Source organism: Bombus affinis, chromosome 5, assembly GCF_024516045.1.
Source record: "Bombus affinis isolate iyBomAffi1 chromosome 5, iyBomAffi1.2, whole genome shotgun sequence".
In the NCBI taxonomy this organism is placed as follows: Eukaryota; Metazoa; Arthropoda; class Insecta; order Hymenoptera; family Apidae; genus Bombus; species Bombus affinis.
This window is the reverse complement of record NC_066348.1, coordinates 7,839,705-7,857,561: the sequence shown is the minus strand read 5'-3', so window position 1 is coordinate 7,857,561 and position 17,857 is coordinate 7,839,705. Positions and strand designations below refer to the sequence as shown.

Here is a 17,857-nt window from a genome sequence, read left to right as displayed (position 1 = left end):
AACTTTATCGATCACGTGAGTTTGTAATTTCGTTTTTCAATCCTTTAGTGTTTAATTTTACCCGATCTATAAAATCGATTATTTCAAGCATTATAATATCGTCGTGGGCATAAGCGTCGTTATGATAGTTTCATCGATAGGGTCATTTACATGGGATAGACTCTTAATTACTAGCTTACGTAAGCGTACAAAATATGAAATATTTTTTATAGCCTTAGAAATATGTAGATGTACGTATATTTACTTTCTTAGAATAGATGATTTATTCTTATTCTATTTTGTAGAATACTAGTTTTTCGATTAATAAACCAATGGACAGAAGTAACTACTTTGTGTGCGGGCGCAGATACACACGCGTATTCGAAATTTTCAAACATTTTATTTTGTTACGATATTCTGTGTTGAGGAATGGCATTCAGTGTTTCAGGAAACATGCGTAATTATATTAAACATCCCATAATACCTAGAAAGATGAATCAATTTTGATGTAGAATCATTTGCGGAATAGTTGTAAACATTGTTCTTCATTAACCAGCATTTTCTACGTAGATGGTTGACTCGGGAGAAAAATGGAAGCTTCTATTGGGAAAGTTATGGCGTCTGCATATTTAACCATGAATTGCCTATTGGTTAGATAGGACTTTAGGATGGAGTAGTAAGTGTGTGGTAGGACTTTTTTAAGATTGTAAAGAAGCCCTTCGTGCCATTCTTTGTCGAATGCCTGTTGAATATCAAGGAATACCGCTGAGCAGTATCTTTTCTTTTCGAGGGTTTGGCTGATATTGTGTGTTATTCGGTGGATTTGTTCTATTGTAGAATGTTGCTTCTGAAAACCGAATTGATGATCTGGCAGTGTTTTCAGATCCTCTAGGAGTGGAAGGAATCGATTCGTTAGCAACTTCTCGAATAGTTTTGACAAAGTAGGTAGAAGACTAATTGGGCGATAGGAGCTAGTTTCGTATATTAGACAAAACGTTCATCCCTCAACTGCGGCTACGTTCGGCGACTGGTCGTCACCTCGAGCTCAAGCTCACTATCACAAGCTTCGAACAATTACAATCGGACTGGATGACTACAATTGTCTAATTACAGCTATGGTAGAATTTAGATTACAATGTTACGGGATTTTCCCAAAATTCCAAAGGGAAGGTTCCGGTGTTCCTTCATCTCCGACATATATATGTAGGAAAAAATGGAAATGTCTCATAGTACATGTATACATTCTTTCTTGAAATTATTAGATTGTACAATAAAATTTTGATTACATGAAAATTTTGAAAATTGATTTTGTATATAAAATAATGTAAGTGTAGCGGCACATGCGTCACAGGACGTTTCGATTCGAAGATGCCTCACGTAGTTGTTTGCCAGAGAGAATTAACATTGTGTGACGTACATAATGCAATAAACAAACTTTGGACAAAATAATATCGCGGCTACGTGCAACCGTCAACCGGAGCCAAGTTCAATCTTCTGGTACCCCCCACCCCCACCTCCCCCCGACCAGTACAAATAGACGACTATGTTCTCCAGACATAGTCAGTCAGTCAGTCACGCGAATCAATATCAGTATCAACGAAGAAAGACGAAAGATGCAGGAGTTGTAATATGGTTGCACTCGTTATATGCAAAACTGAAACCTGTTTTGCTAATGATTATCATAAGTTATTTGCGATATCTCTGTGGCTGACCTTTTGCTCCCCTATCTTTGACTATGACATTGCCCGTTCGTTTCTTTTAAATGATAATTATAAAAGTTTACAACTTTTTACAAAGATCGCAAAAAAGTCTGAATATTTAGAAGAAAATTAAAAGTCACTAATGATCGATATTGATATAATGCGATATGTTCAAGATACAAAGACACGCAATTAAACATGTTTTTTTGTTCGTTCAATCGTTCATGTTTTCGAATAAAAAACGAAGATCAATAATTGTTTACTTACGTTAACACGATTGTAATAAATTGTGTGATATTGAAGTGGAAATTTATGTACACGCATAAGAAACTACTCTAATAATATATTGTTAACAAAATTTTTTAATTTTTTGTAATTACACCTACATTCTTTGTAAATACACTTTTTACATACCTTGAAAGCGTGTTTCTTATCCTTTGCGCGTGTTGGAATTTTTCGTTCGTTCGTAATAGATTTTGTTGCAGAGCCGGTTTTTAATTTTTCAGGCACAAATATTTCTTCTTGTCATTTGCATAAAAATGAGACAATGATGGCTGTTACATAAATCGGTTGAAATTGGGTGTTCAATAATGTTGAAAAGGCTCGCGAATTGATTTTTGACGATACGACTGTAATGACTGTGAAATAGGGACAAGGTCCTTTCATGAAAATTGTTAGAGATTCTTTTCCTCTGTGTATTCTGTGGCAGTCTTTTTAGGTGTTGGAAGATCCAAACGACTTTTCAAAAAAACTTTTACGGTTTATTTTTCAAGTTGGAAGTTTAACATTTTATTTAATTCTTCTAATTTGTATTTTACTGCTTGTAGCATATCTTTTATGTTTTTTTTTTTTTTTTGTTATTCATTGTACCATTAATTTTATTTACTTGTAATATACTAAACTTTCATGATTTTCAACATTAACCAATCAACACTCTTAATATTTATCTATAAAATTGACAATGACTAATCGCTAGATACATTTTATTAAGTTAAATGGAAAAAGTAAAATTGAAAAGAAGATGAACAGCATGGAGATATGATACAGAATCCTCTATCATTTATTTTCTCTTTGCTCTACTACGACCTATCCTTTCTACCTTTTATCCATTTAACGAAAATTCGATAATTAATAAGATCAAGAATCAATTTAATTCGTTGGAATGAAGAGAGGAAAAGAAAGGATTGGTATCTTGGTGAAATTTCCAGGAAATTAGCGCGGCTAATTCCATAGAAACACGCCCTCGTTTAGAAACTGGAAGAAATTGGGGGAACAGAGCGATCGACAGGAAAGTTGGCGAGGTTGAATTAATTCGATAATACGCCGATCATCGCGCATCACGTCCCAATTCCTCGAACGACGTGACGTCTCGAGTTTTCTGTACTTTTCGAGCTTCCTAGCCAATTGATCCACCAAGCTAGTGTGAAGGCTAAAAAGACGAAGGCTAAAAAAAACGAAGACGAAAAATTACAAGTTCCAGACACGTATAAAAAGCGTATCATTAGGTCAAAAGTGTAGCAATAACTACGGTTCCACAGAAAATTCATATTTGTAATGTAAACATATATACAATAAGCTACAGCTTATAACTTGAAGAACTAGAAGAACTCGGTGAACAAATCGCAAAACCGCTGCTGTTGGCTGAGGACTTCAATAATCGCTATAATCTTTGGAGATCATCCAAATCCGTTGATTCCGGAGGTAAAATAACCGGACCAATAAAAAAGATTCAAACTTAACATTCCCAAACGTTAAATTTGCAGCGCGCTATAATATAATATCAATAATATAAGCAATGAATCCCTCAGTGCAAATAGAATTAGCAATATTCAGCACGATATTATCTGAACGCATGAAATAGAAAGCTTTAAATAATTTATACTATGCTGATCAGTTCACCATTCAACCTCCTGTTCAAGCTACATCAAATTTTACGTAGTTATTATACGGACTCGTGCGAGAAATATAGACTACAATGATTTCGTCCTCGTGACACTTTGTGATCATTTAAGTATTACGTATTATATCATATAATATATTAGATATACCAGGTATGTAAATATGAAACCGGAAATTTTGTATAAAAAATACACGTTTATTATATGAAAATGATTAAAAATATTTTATTCGAAGTATTGCCCATCGCTAGCTATACATTTTTCCCACCTGTCTGGCAATTGGTGGATGCCACGCCAGAAAAACTGTGGCTCTTTTGAGGCAAACCAGTCATCGAGCCATTTTCGTACATTTTCGTAAGAAGTGAAATGCTGGTCAGAAAGTGCATGTCCCATCGATGCAAATAAATAGTAATCGGACGGAGCCAAGTCTGGGTGAGTAAGCCGCGTGCGAAAATATTTCCCAACTGAACGCTTCAATCGTTCCCTTGACCGGTTTTGCTGTATGTGATGGTGCATTATCATGAAGCAAAATTACTTTGTGTTGCCTTTTTTGATATTCTGGTCGTTTTTCACGCAAAGCTTGATTCAAATCGATCGTTTGCTGTCGGTAGCGCTCAGTATTAACGGTTTCGCCAGTTTTTAACAGCTCATAATAGATCTCACCCTTCTGATTCCACCAAACACAGAGCATTGTCCTCCGTCCATAGCGATTTGGTCTTGTAGTTGATGTCGGTGGTTCGCCTGGAGCTACCCATGATCTTTTACGCTTAAGATTCTCAAAATATATCCACTTTTCATCGCCAGTCACAATTCGGTGGAGAAATGACTTTCTTTTGTATCTGGCAAGCAGCATTTCCCAAGTGGTTTTTCGGTTTTCCTGCTGTCTTTCACTCGGTTCATGTGGAACCCATTTTCCCACCTTCTGGATCTTTCCCATGGCTTTCAAACGTATGGAGACAGCTTCTCATGTCACGTTTAATTGATCAGCGAGTTGTTGTTGCGTTTGAGCGTCATCCTCATCCAACAATGCTTGCAATTCGTTGTCTTGAAACTTTTTCGGTAGTCTTCCACGTTCTTCGTTCCTCACGTCAAAATTGCCACTTCTGAATTTTTTAAACCACTCAAAGCACTGTGATTTACCAAGAGCATGCTCACCGTGAGCTTCGACAAGCATTCGATGCGATTCTGCAGCAGTTTTCTTCAAATGGTAACAGAAAATCAATGCTGTCCGCAAATCGTAGTTTCCAGGCACAAAATTCGACATGTTCAACGCTATTACCAACTATGCTATTGTATGAAACTTGGATTTTTCTGAGTCGAAAATGTTTGTGAGATGTCAACAATGATTCTTGGCATCAACGACGCAGTTTAGTGATAACGACATTATCAGCTAGGGCCATCTATAGACAAATTCCGGTTTCATACTTACAGACCTGATAAGAGAGCTGAATGACTTCACGTCGTGTAGAATATAAAAACAGTAATTAATGAAAATGAAATTTTAAGTACTAAAATACAGTTACTACAACAGTTAATTCAGTGAATACATCATAAAAGATAATTATATTCCTTCGTTTACAATAAAAATAGAAATAAACTGCACTATCTCTGATGTTTACATATATATTTTTATACAAGAATATATTCTATTTTGTATTTATATATTACGCAAAATGATTATTTTGAATATCTTGATAATTTTAGAGTCGTTTGAATTTGTGAAACTTGAGAAAGAAAGGTACGCGTAATTGTTTGCACAGGATATAAAAAAAACTTGTTTATTGTGGTTTAAGGTGATGATTTTATAGGTCGGCATCACCGGATATGTGCAACAAAAACGGTCCGAAAAATAGACCTTAACCATACAACACAGGGATAAATCGTATTATTGCTTATATTCGATTCATCGCAACAACATAAAAATAAAAACAAGTTTTGTGGAAACGTGAGAATCGTTCTGGACGCGATTACGTCCCGACTATCTTAGATGCGTAATTCTTTGTCCAGTGAACCTTCAACCTCGATTAACGGGATTACATGTTACTGGTGAATAATTGTGAATAATTGTTCATAACACAGCAACCAACTATTTGTAGGTGAAGATTATCATACATATTTCAATCGTGATTGGTGTAATTACCCGAAAAATTGGTTTGCGAGTATAGATAATTATCAGACTTAGTTTAAATGGAAGGTATATAAACTTACGTGTTTGATGTGAGACGTCGATCCATATCGGAATAAGAAGTGAAAAAAAGGCAAATTGCAGGTAGCTGATCATTGCAGAAAACTGTTAATTTCTTAAGCGACAGAATAAGTGTTCAATGGCCTCATAACGTCGTTATTGCTAGGATAGTCAAAATTTTTTGGGTTCAAGTATAAAAATTTGTAAAAACGTATCGATATAAATGGATAAAAATATAAATATAGGATATAAAATAAACGTAAAGAGAAATTCGAACACGGTATATAAAATTTGGTGTACAATAAAGTACGAAGGAAATTAGCACGCAACACAGACTAAGCCATCCAGTATATCAACAGGTATCTAACCGAAGCTCTTTGCAGCTTATTTCCGTAAAAAGCGATCCTTAATTTCGGTCAGCGTGCTCAAAGCGTCCTTCTAGTAAAATATTTTGTTATCCGGATACTGCATAAAAAGCAGAATTTGACCTTTATTTTACATCGTATATTTCCACACTTATGAGTTTTAAACGCCGTGTATTATTTGATGAAATATGGTGTCATTCGTAACAGCCGGAAATGTTCAATTTGACGCGGCATTGCGTCAATCGTCTATAAAATATCAAATGATATGGGGCGAAAGAAAATAAATATTGCGGATGGCTATTTGTAATACAGTAGATTTAGAACGCCAATTATCCGCACTAATTAAGAGATAAACAAGTTCCGATAAGAGTCAAAACCATAGGAAATAATGCCATACTCTCGATGGACCTTAGAACCGAGAGTGCAGTAACGTAATTCATCGCATCAGAGAAAATAATGGTCATTTGCGTGCTTGACCACTTTTTTCGCTAGAGAATTACAATAATTCGAATGTAAATCTTATTCCAAAGCATGGAATACAGAAAAATTTCATTGTGGATATGGTTTTCCCTTTTATCATTAACAATGATTTACGTGTCGATACAAGCAACCACGCTAGACCCAGTGAGCATGAGGCAGGTACTTCCAGCGTACGCGGTTTTGGAAAACATCGATCTTCTAAAATCCAGCAGGTATCGGACGGAGATTGATGAATTTCGTAATGCTGTTAATAACCAGACTTTGGGGTCTAAGAAGTAAATAGAACTTTCAAGATGTCGTGAAGAATTTCTAGCGGACCTTGACAATTTTATGTAATGGTACGATTGTCATCGGACTCACGAACAAGAACATACCCTTAAGTCTATCCATTCTTTATTTGGCCCTTAGAAGGACAGGCTTGGCCTTACGTATTGCGTGACTGGTAGTTGTATGCACCACGAATCATGGCGGTAAGTCGATATTCTTCAAATCACTGATTAATGCGATAATGCCATTCTTCTTACTCTAAAAATACTTTTTGTGTAATGCGAAATAGTTAATGTTTTGCAAACTATACCCAAGTGTATTTGTTACGTTTGCAGGTATCGTCAACAAAATCTTATCGCTAGATATTTTCGTTGTTTTGGGCAAATTAACATATTGTGCTTATCTCCTTAACCCTGCTATTATACTTTTGGCTTACTCTTTAAATTATTATGTTTTCTACATTAATGTCGCCATGTTGTAATAATGTTGTCATAATGTTTGTAAGTATAATGAAACTATTTCGTTCGGACAATTTTGTTGTAATATTAGTGTCATGAAATAACGTTTCTGCTTTTCAGGGCACTTACGCCGTTACAATGATTGTTTGTAGCTACAGTGCTTCTATTCTGTTATCCGCAACAATCGAAATGCCGTTTACATCACTTCTGCGATTATTTATTAGTGCACGATGAAGGACGGATGATGTTGGTAGCAATAACTTAGTCTGAGTCGTCCAATTAGTAAACTCATGACAGGAAGTTAGCATTTCAAGTGTTGAAATATTGAAAAATATATCTTTATGGCAGTGATCTCTGAACTTAACGTAATTGATTGTAATATCATATCATGGTTCGATATTCATAGTGTTTATAAAGAGAAATATAAATATAATAAAACAGTAAATATAATAAAGAGAAATAAAGTTTATATTCATAAAGAGAATCACTTGCGCAAAAGTTTTCCACGTTCTTCTATATTAGCGAGGATATTGTACATAAGAAAGTGACTTGGAAGACGAAAAGAAGCTCATATGCAAACAAATATAGATCACTGAAAGAGGAAAAAGTATTTGCCGTGCGAGTACACGGCGACATTTTCGCAGTTGTTTCTCTTTCCTAACACTATCGTTTGCCTTGCATGTTAAAAAACAAAAGCCTTGGAGAACATGATAAAAAACGCGTGGACGATGTTGCAAGTTCACGTCACAAGACCATAAGGCAATCAAAGAATGATCGAAACCTAATCCATTATTCAGAATTCAAATGCACATAGAGTGTTCGAAACGCCAAGCTCGAAAGTCATGTAGCTGCAAAGATTATTTGCTGCAAAGAAGAGAGGCTGACAAAGATTATGTATCAGCAGAATAACTGTCAGACTGAATTTAAACGGATGGTATATAAATTAAGTATTTCATGTGATCGTAAGCGCAGACTTATCCGAAAAGAACATCCGAAGACATTTCGGATGAGACAAGACTGATTGTGTAATTAAATATATTCGAATTAACGAGTTAGTTGATTTAATGTCACTGGTCATTCTCCTTTTACGAGTGATGAGACTACTGCTACTGGTACCTGGGTTCTTCAACGACTCGAAAAATTCATGACAGAATATAAATGGATAATAATACGAATATAGAATATAAAACAAAGTATACTAAGAAATTCTGCCCCGGTTTATTAAATTTAATCTACAATAAGGTATGAAGGACATTAGCACGGAACACAGATTGAGAAATACAGTAAGTTAGAAATACCAAATTTCAAAAATGTCAGGGATCAACAGATTTCAATGAAACTCTTCGCAGATTATTTCCATAAGAAAGGATCCTCAATTTCGGTTAGCAAACTCAGAGCGTCGTTCTAGCATAATATTTTGTTATCAGGATACCACATAAAACACAGAATTTGAATTTCATTTTACATTGTATTGTACAACACATTATATAATATAATAAGTTTTAATTAGTTAAAATAATAAGTTTTAAACGCTGTGTACTATTTGACGAAATAGGGTGTCATTCGTAACAGGCGAGTACGTTCTACTTGACGAGACATGGGGTCAACCGTCGAAAAGATAATAAATGATATGGCGTGAAAGGAAATAAATGTCACGGATAACTATCTGGAATACAGGAGTTTTAGAACGTCAATTATCCAAACTAACTGCGAAATAAACAAGTTTTTATAAGCTGTTTTCAGACAATTGATTCGAGAAGAATCAAAACTACACGAAGTATAGAAAATAACACAATCCGTTTTAGATACAACGAAATGATTCCTTCCAAAATAAATCATTGTATTCCATCTGTCTCGTTTTGTTCTATCGCTCATTTTATTCCAATCCATCGCATCTGCATGTCTTCATTCATATCAATATTGTCTGCAAAAAGAGTACATGAAACTAATTTGGCTCGCATTGTCATTTATATGGTTACATGACATATTCTCAGAGCGTTTAAGTGTAGTTGGTACGATTTTTCACGTGTTGCACGACAAAGGAATTTTAAATCAAATCCTTTATAAAATCGTAAAACTCCCATAACATTGTCGCCAGCAATTAATAGATAATAATACGACGCAATAAATTTTTCCTGTAACGTCTCTTAAAAGATTCAATTACCGTCTGCACTACTGACAGCATCAACTAAATAATTATGCGTTATAGTATCACTATCAATTCCTAAAAGTTCACTTGTGCAAGAATGTGATGGCGCATTAGCCAACATTCCGAGAATAATTGGGCAGAAATAACTAGTTCCGTCCAAAAAAACAAAACATTCAGAGAACTGTAACAGCCAAAACCATTCCATTCAACATTCGTAGGAATATTTTTAAATTTCTATGCACATCGTAGTTTAAATAGGAGATTTCCGAATCTTGTAATTTTTCAAATTAGTGGAGTATAACGGTTCGATCGGACTTAGTATTGGGATTCTGACTCAGAACATTGAGAAATGATTTACACATAAAATGCTAATTGGGGATTTTTTGCGTCCGGTATAAAACCAGTCAACGCGAATGCCGCGGAAGTAGTTTCGACAGTCTCGTGTAGTCATTCACACGGAAACGTCGATCGGAGGGTTAGTATCGGCATTAGAAACAGTTAGTTCAGTATTGTTCGTGACTTCGAATCCTTAACTTCTCCATCAGACTTGGCGTAAGAACAGTTCACCTTCAGAGAATAGAATCTCACTGAAGCTCTTTTTTATGATACCATCTTCTCCACCAGACGTGGAGTAAAGAAGCTGTCTCATATCTGCTTATTCGAAGAAAACAGATATTTTTGCTGAGAAAATCGTCAAGAAAAACTAGAAAATCATATCTTCTTCCAATTAAGAAAATAAACTTTCCAACTTATAACGCCGGTGGTACTCATTGCGAGGAATTGCTTTGTTTAACGCTTGATACAATGGTTCAACGATTGATCGCCAGAACGCGCATAGCAGTCGTCTGTCGATATTGTTGTATACATCATCCTCACAGCGTATTGCGCCAAAGTTTTCCTGCGCCAAATTGTAAACAGAACACGATTTGCAAGTTTCTTTTGACGAAACTCTTAGCACAAACGTCTGCAGTATCGCGCTCCATCGTTACATTTTCTGTTAGAGTTTTAATTTATTAAATGAATTAAAAAATGTACGTGGAAAATGGCCCCATTTTACTGTCCTTCTCGCCTTGGTTCACACATATTTAAATGTTTATAATATTAACAACAATACATATCATTCTACTCCTGTAATGAGGTATCGGCTATTATAAAAGCATAAAACATCCGCAAAGTGTTTATTAAAATTGGTGCATTTCGGGGATTTCGATAGTTCTAGGAAGAAAAACTTAGCAGGTTCGGTACTACGTCACAAAAATCTACTATTATCAAATACCGACCGAGAAAAACCGAAAAAAATTATAAATTTGCTAAACAGAGTATCGGCATGTGGATAATTGAAGTTTTCAGTCAACCACGTACGGATCGCAGCCGCGCTACTAGAATAATTAAATTGGGGTTCCATAACTGAGCAATAATCAATAAGATGAAATATTCGAAACCATTTTCGGCGTCCTACTTCATAAATTGAGCGTTCCTTGCTGGATAAGGCTAGTCTTGCGAGATCATCTTAGAAAATGTTGTTACCCAATAGATGAACTGAGCATTTCATTCATATTATAGTAGTCATACTCTTGATCGACCATAGTATCGATAGTGCAATAATGTACTTCATCATATAAGAGAGAATAATGGTCATCATTATGGTTGACCATTTTTATCAATTGATAATTTCAATAATCCGAATGCAAATCATATTCCAGAGCATGCAGTATGAAAAAATTTCGTCGTGGATATGGTTATCCCTTTTATCATTAACAACGATTTACGTGTCGGCCCAAGCTACCACGCTAGACCCAGTGACCATGAGACAGGTACTTCCAGTGTACGCGGTTTTGGAAAATGCTGATCTTCTAAATTCCAGCAGATGTCGGACCCAGATAGATGAATTTCGAAATGCGGTGGATAACCAGATACTTTGGGCTCTAAGAGGTTAATAGAACTTTTAAGATATATAGCCGAATTCGGTTTCGCGTAGCTACCGCCAGTCAATTACAGCGAAAGGAAAGAAGGAGGCAAACTGAACGAAATACGTTTAACCGACCGTGATTCAAAAAGATGTACACCGTGTTTGAGATTGTATTTCGTGACATGTTCTCGATGAACACGCTTATACCGCGGAAAATACGAATCAAAAACAATAGAAACAACTCCTGTGCAACCGCGAGGATTCTTCTAATCACTATACCATCACGTTACGTCGCGATTGTGTAAGATGCGTAATTTTACATCGAGCCTACTCCCAACCTTGAGACTTTCTTTGCGCGTTGTGTTGTAAAAGCTGCGATCGTCATCGTCACTGTTTTCCTGATCAACTGATGCTGTTGGTTTCAAAATATGCGCTTAATTTTCCTACCGCTTCAGATCCTTATCGCTAATTGCATCACAAGCTGATTCTAATGAGGTATCATGTGTGTTTTAAGCGTTGGATACCAGTGGCGTACCATCCGGAGGTTTTATCATCGGGAATAATCATTGGTTAGGAGACCAAGAAAGTTGCAAAGTTTTCTCTGAAAATCGGACGGGATTTCTATCGGAGAAAATCCGAAAGAACAATTCGATATACCGGAACCCGAATGAAGAGTTTTCACCTTTTGAGTTTCGTTTTTTTATTGCACGTGCGCGGCACAATAGCACTGTGCAATATCATGTGGAAGTGGGAGACGAAGTAAGCAAATGGATATTTTAGTTTTTGTATTTCGAATGTATATCTCTAACGATTCAAGTTGCAATGCGAATTACAATCAGTATATAGCCAATTTATGCAGACAATTAAGAATTTATCCCACTAAAACAATATCGATATATGATATCATTAACATTAAAATATTTCATGAAATTTTTACGATCACGACGGACGATCATAAATTTGAAAAACTGCGCCCATTTTAGGATTTGGTCACGCTTGGATTTTGCTTACCGGCGTTCTGCAGCATAGGCGACGTTGCCACTATGCTTGATAAAGTATTTCGTAATGAGACACTTTTCATTGGAAAGCTTTTTAATATACACTTCCAGTTGATCGAAGTCTCCGATTTGGTGGATGATCATCAATGGCTACTCTCTGCGAAAATGATCTCCATCATGTACGTAAACTTCAAGCTTCTAATTGAAAACTCGAATTTTTATCTAGCCAGATATATATTACATACGTCGAAATCTGCATCCGATAAAATACCACCTAGGAACTTTAAAATTCTGATTACAGAGGAGTTTTGCTATCGTTGTGTGCTACCGTAATAGCGGCCACAGTATACGATGTTTTCGTCCATCGAAAGCGTTTAAATAAAGAAAGGGAAAAGTTTACGTTCGAAAGTAACAAGGCGATAGGTAAGCTACATATACAGTGATACATGATATCAACTACTACTTAACACAAAACTGCGCTCACAAATAATTAAGATTGTTTCCAATCTTAATTATTTTTATCGCCTCGAGTTGGAATGGGAACCATGTGAATGTACGTAACGTACGGTTAACTTTGAATAGAATTGGAGAACATAAAAGAAGAGAAACGCGAAACCGACAATAAGGAACCGACACTCCCCGAGTTGAGGCAGCCGAATCCTATCAGCAAACATCTTCTGTGTTTTTCATTTCTCACCAATGTAGAAAAAATATTTAAACTGGAAAAGAATGGTGATAATTTGCGAGTATTTTACGGATTGAAAGCGTTAACAATGGCATGGATTATTATGGCACACATAGTGATGTTCTCACTTCATATTACGAGTAAGAAACGACTTTTAACGATGTTTTAAGTTTACTATGCTGATCCGATTTCCGATCTACCATGTATTTTTTTAATGCAGTAACTCATGTATACAGGTAACCCATGGGTTGAATATGTAATGAGTGAAAATTTACTCTATCAGATCATATCCAACCCCACATTCACGGTGGATACATTTTTCTTTATGAGTGGTTTTATGTTGTCGTATATATTTCTGAGGGAACAACGAAAATACCAGGGAATTCCGCCTATAGCAAAAAGGATGAACGAATTTTTTCAAATGATTGTCATAAGATATATAAGGTATAATATAGTATCAATGCTTAATTAGTTCTATCGATGAGATTTCGATAATAATAAAATAAATATATTAACTTCGAAGGCTTACACCTGCATATTTCGTCGTTATATTGATAGCAATATTGAATTTTACCTGGCATGATCATGTCTCAGCGCTTCTTCCCTCTGAGCATCCAAATGTTAAGTGTTCCAAATATTGGTGGACTAACATACTTTACATCAACAACTTCTATAGGTGGGATGAGCTAGTACGTATACTTTTCCACATAATTTATTGCCTTGTTCGCGTTACTACAAAAGAATTCGTTTCGAAGAGAAATACTGTTTGCAGTGTCTCACATGGAGTTGGTACTTGCCCAATGATATGCAGTTCTTCATATTTGGCAGTTTTCTTCTAACTTTATCGATCACGTGAGTTTGTAATTTCGTTCTTTAATTCCTTAGTTTTACCCGGGCTATAAATCGGTTGTTTCAGGCATTACAATATTGCCGTGGGTATAGGCATTGTTACGCTACTTTCATCGATAGGATCACTAGTTTATACGGGATACACTCTTAATTACCAGCCTACGTAAGCATGCAAAATGTTTAACATTCTTTATAACACAAGAAATTTGTGAATATACTTATATTTATTTTCCTAGAATGGACGAACAATATAAGACGATGACATACTTGTATATACGACCATGGTGTAGAATATCACCATATATCATAGGAATGGCCACATGTCACCTTCTTACAAAATGGAATTACAAATTGCATTTGTCAAAAGTAATGTATACTATTTGTTCGTTAGACTTATATTTCTCTGCATCTTTCAATAATGTGATTAAATTTATGTTTCAGAAAAGCTTAATAGTTGGTTGGTCTTTGGCAATTTTATGTAATTGTTCGATTCTCTTCGGACTCACGAACAAGAACATATCCTTAGGTCTCTCCGTTCTTTATTTGGCCCTCAGTAGAACAGGCTGGGCAGTAGGCATTGCCTGGCTCGTAGTTGCATGCACCACGAATAATGGCGGTAAGTCGATATTCTTCAAATCACTGATTAATGCGATAATATCATTCTTCTTATTGCAAAAATACTTTTTGTCTAATGCGAAATAGTTAATGTTTTGCAAACTACACCCAAGTATACTTGATACGTTTGCAGGTATCGTAAACAAAATCTTGTCGCTAGATATTTTCGTCATTTTGGGCAAATTAACATATGGTGCTTATCTCCTTAACCCTGTTATTATACTTTTGGCTTACTCTTTAAAGTATTATGCTTTCTCCTTGAATATTGTCACGGCTGTAAGTATAATGAAATTATTTCGTTCGGACAATTTCGACGTAATATTAGTGTCATGAAATAACGTTTCTGCTTTTCAGGGTATTTACGGCGTTACAATGATTGTTTGTAGCTTCAGTGCTTCTATTCTGTTATCCGCAACAATCGAAATGCCGTTTGCATCACTTCTGCGATTATTTATTAGTGCGCGAAAAAGAAGTTTGTAACAATAACTTAGTCTGAATCGTCCAATTAGTAAACTTATGACAGGAAGATAGCCTATCATGTGTCGAAATATTGAAAAATTTATCTTTCTGTCAGTGACCTCTAAACTTAATGTAATTGACTGTATACTATCATTTCATGGTTCGCTATTCATAATGTAGTGTGATTTATTAAAATACCATGGAAGAAGAATTAGTTAAGAGAATCACTTGTGCAGAGGTTATCCACGTTCTTCTTTATTAACCAGGATATTGCATATAAGAAAGTGATTTGGAAGACGAAAAGGAGCTCATACACAAATAAATATAGATCACTGAAAGAGGAAAAAGTTTTTTCCGCACAGTACACAGCGACCTATAAAAATTTGTAAAAGCGTATCTATATAAATGGATGATAATATAAATATACAATATGATATAAAGTATACGATGGAATTCTGCCTCGGTGTATTAAATTTGGTCCACAATAAAGTATGCAGGACGTTAGGATGCAACACAGACTGAGCAATACAACAATAGGTAAAAATGCCAAATTTCAGAGACGTCACGGATCAACAGGTGTCTAATCGAAACTCTTCGCAACTCATTTCCGTGAGAAGCAATCCTCAATTTCGGTTAGCGACCTCAAAGCGTCGTCCTAGCATAATATTTTTTTATCCGGATACTACATAAAACGCAGAATTTGGCCATTATTTTACATTGTATTGTACAACATATTATATAATTTAATAAGTTTTATTTAGTTAAAATAATAAGTTTTAAACTCTGTGTACTATTTGACGAAATAGGGCGTCATTCGTAACAGGCGAGTATGTTCTACTTGACGTGACATGGGGTCAACCGTCGAAAAGATAATAAATGATATGGCGTGAAAGGAAATAAATGTCACAGATAACTATCTGGAATACAGGAGTTTTAGAACGTCAATTATCCAAACTAAGTGCGAAATAAACAAGTTTCTATAAGCTGTTTTTCAGACAATTGATTCGAGAAGAATCAAAACTACACGAAATATAGAAAATAACACAATCCGTTTTAGATACAACGAAATGATTCCTTCCAAAATAAGATCCTACTTCAAATTGTAAACAGAACACGACTTGCAAGTTTCTCTTGATGCAACTCTTGGCACAAACATCTGCAGTATCGCGTGGCATCGTTGCATTTTCTGTCAGAGTTTTAGTTTTCTAAATGAATTAAAGAATGTACGTAAGATATGGTCCCATTATGCTGTCCCTCTCACCTTGGTTCACACATATTTCAATATTTATAACATTAACAACAATACAAATAATTCCACTCTTGCAATGAGGTAACTGCTAATGTAAAAGCACAAAACATCCATAAAGCTGAACCCCCTCAATTTTTTCAAAATTGGTTCATTTCGGGAACCGTTCGTTCTATGAGGAAAGCTTAGCAGGTTCGGTACTACGTCACAAGAATCTATTACGATCAGATACTGACCGAGAAAACCCGAGAAAATTCAAAATTTGTTCAACAATGTATCAGCGTGCTGATAATTGACGTTTTCGGTAAGCCACGTGCCGATAACAGTACTGCAATAATTTAATTGGGGTTCCGTAACTGGGCGATAATCAATAAGATGAAATATTCGAAACCATTGTCGGCGTCCTACGTCATAAATTGTGCGTTCCTTGTTGAATACGACTAGTCTTGACGCGATCTTCTTAGAAAATGTTGGTACCCAATGGATGAACTGAACACTTCATTCATGTTATCGTGGATATGGTTATCCCTTTTATCATTAACAACGATTTACGTGTCGACCCAAGCGACCATGCTAGATCCAGTGACCATGAGGCAGGTACTTCCAGCGTACGCGGTTTTAGAAAATGCTAATCTTCTAAATTCCAGCAGATGTCGGGCGGATGTTTATGAATTTCGTAATGCTGTTGATAACCAGATACTTTGAGGTCTAAGAAGTAAACAGAACTTTTAAGGTAGTGTAAATGAATTTCTGCTGCCAGTCGATTGCGTACAAAAGAAAGGATAAAACAAATCATATTAAATATATAACACATAATCGTATAACCGTTACATACCAACGTACAACCATAAACGGATATAGAATTCGAATAACTATACACCGTGCTTGCGGCTGTGTTTCGTGACATGTCGCGTCCCTTGTTTGCATGTAAAACGCATTTACACCATGAAAAATTAATATCAGTAAAAGCAAGTTATGCAACCGCCATATTTCTTCTAGCGACGATTATGTCGCGGTTGTATCAACTACATAAATTTAAGTCGAGTTGAACCTCGACCCTGAGACTTTTTTCGCACCTTGCGCGAGAAACTAATTCCTTCGTTTGGAGTAGGTAAAGGCGAAGGTCATAGTCGTAGCTGTTTTTCTTATCTTAACGAACTGAACTTTTTGGCTTTAAACACGAAACGCTAAATTCTGCATTCAACTTGCTTACCGCTTAAAATCCTTATTGCGAATTGTATCATCAGATGTTTCTAATGCAGTATCATATATTCTTTAAGCTTTGGACACCAGTGGCGTGCCACCCGGCGGATTTATGAGTGGACACAATTATTGGTTAGGAGATCGTACGGGTTGCACCATTCTCTCTCAAAATCGTACGCTGTTTGTCTCGGAGGGGAAACGAAAGAACAATACGATATATCGCAACCCGAATGAGGAGCATCCACCTTTTGAGTTCCGTTTTCTAATTGTGCGCATGCGGCACAGTAGCGGAGAGTGTGAATCGGGAAGTTGATAGCCGAGTATGATAATAAGACGTACGACAATATTGTAATCAGATTGTTGTTTTGAATATGATTTGTTAAACCAAAACATCATTTCTTGTGCTTCCTCT

At 35.8% G+C, this 17,857-nt stretch overlaps 1 protein-coding gene across 8 annotated transcripts in view; it reads right to left on the bottom strand.

The window, feature by feature from the left end:
- The window catches only part of LOC126916525 (monocarboxylate transporter 10-like), a 335,858-nt gene that overhangs the window by 194,267 nt on the left and 123,734 nt on the right, over nucleotides 1-17,857 (bottom strand). The gene's annotated exons all lie outside the window — the stretch shown is intronic.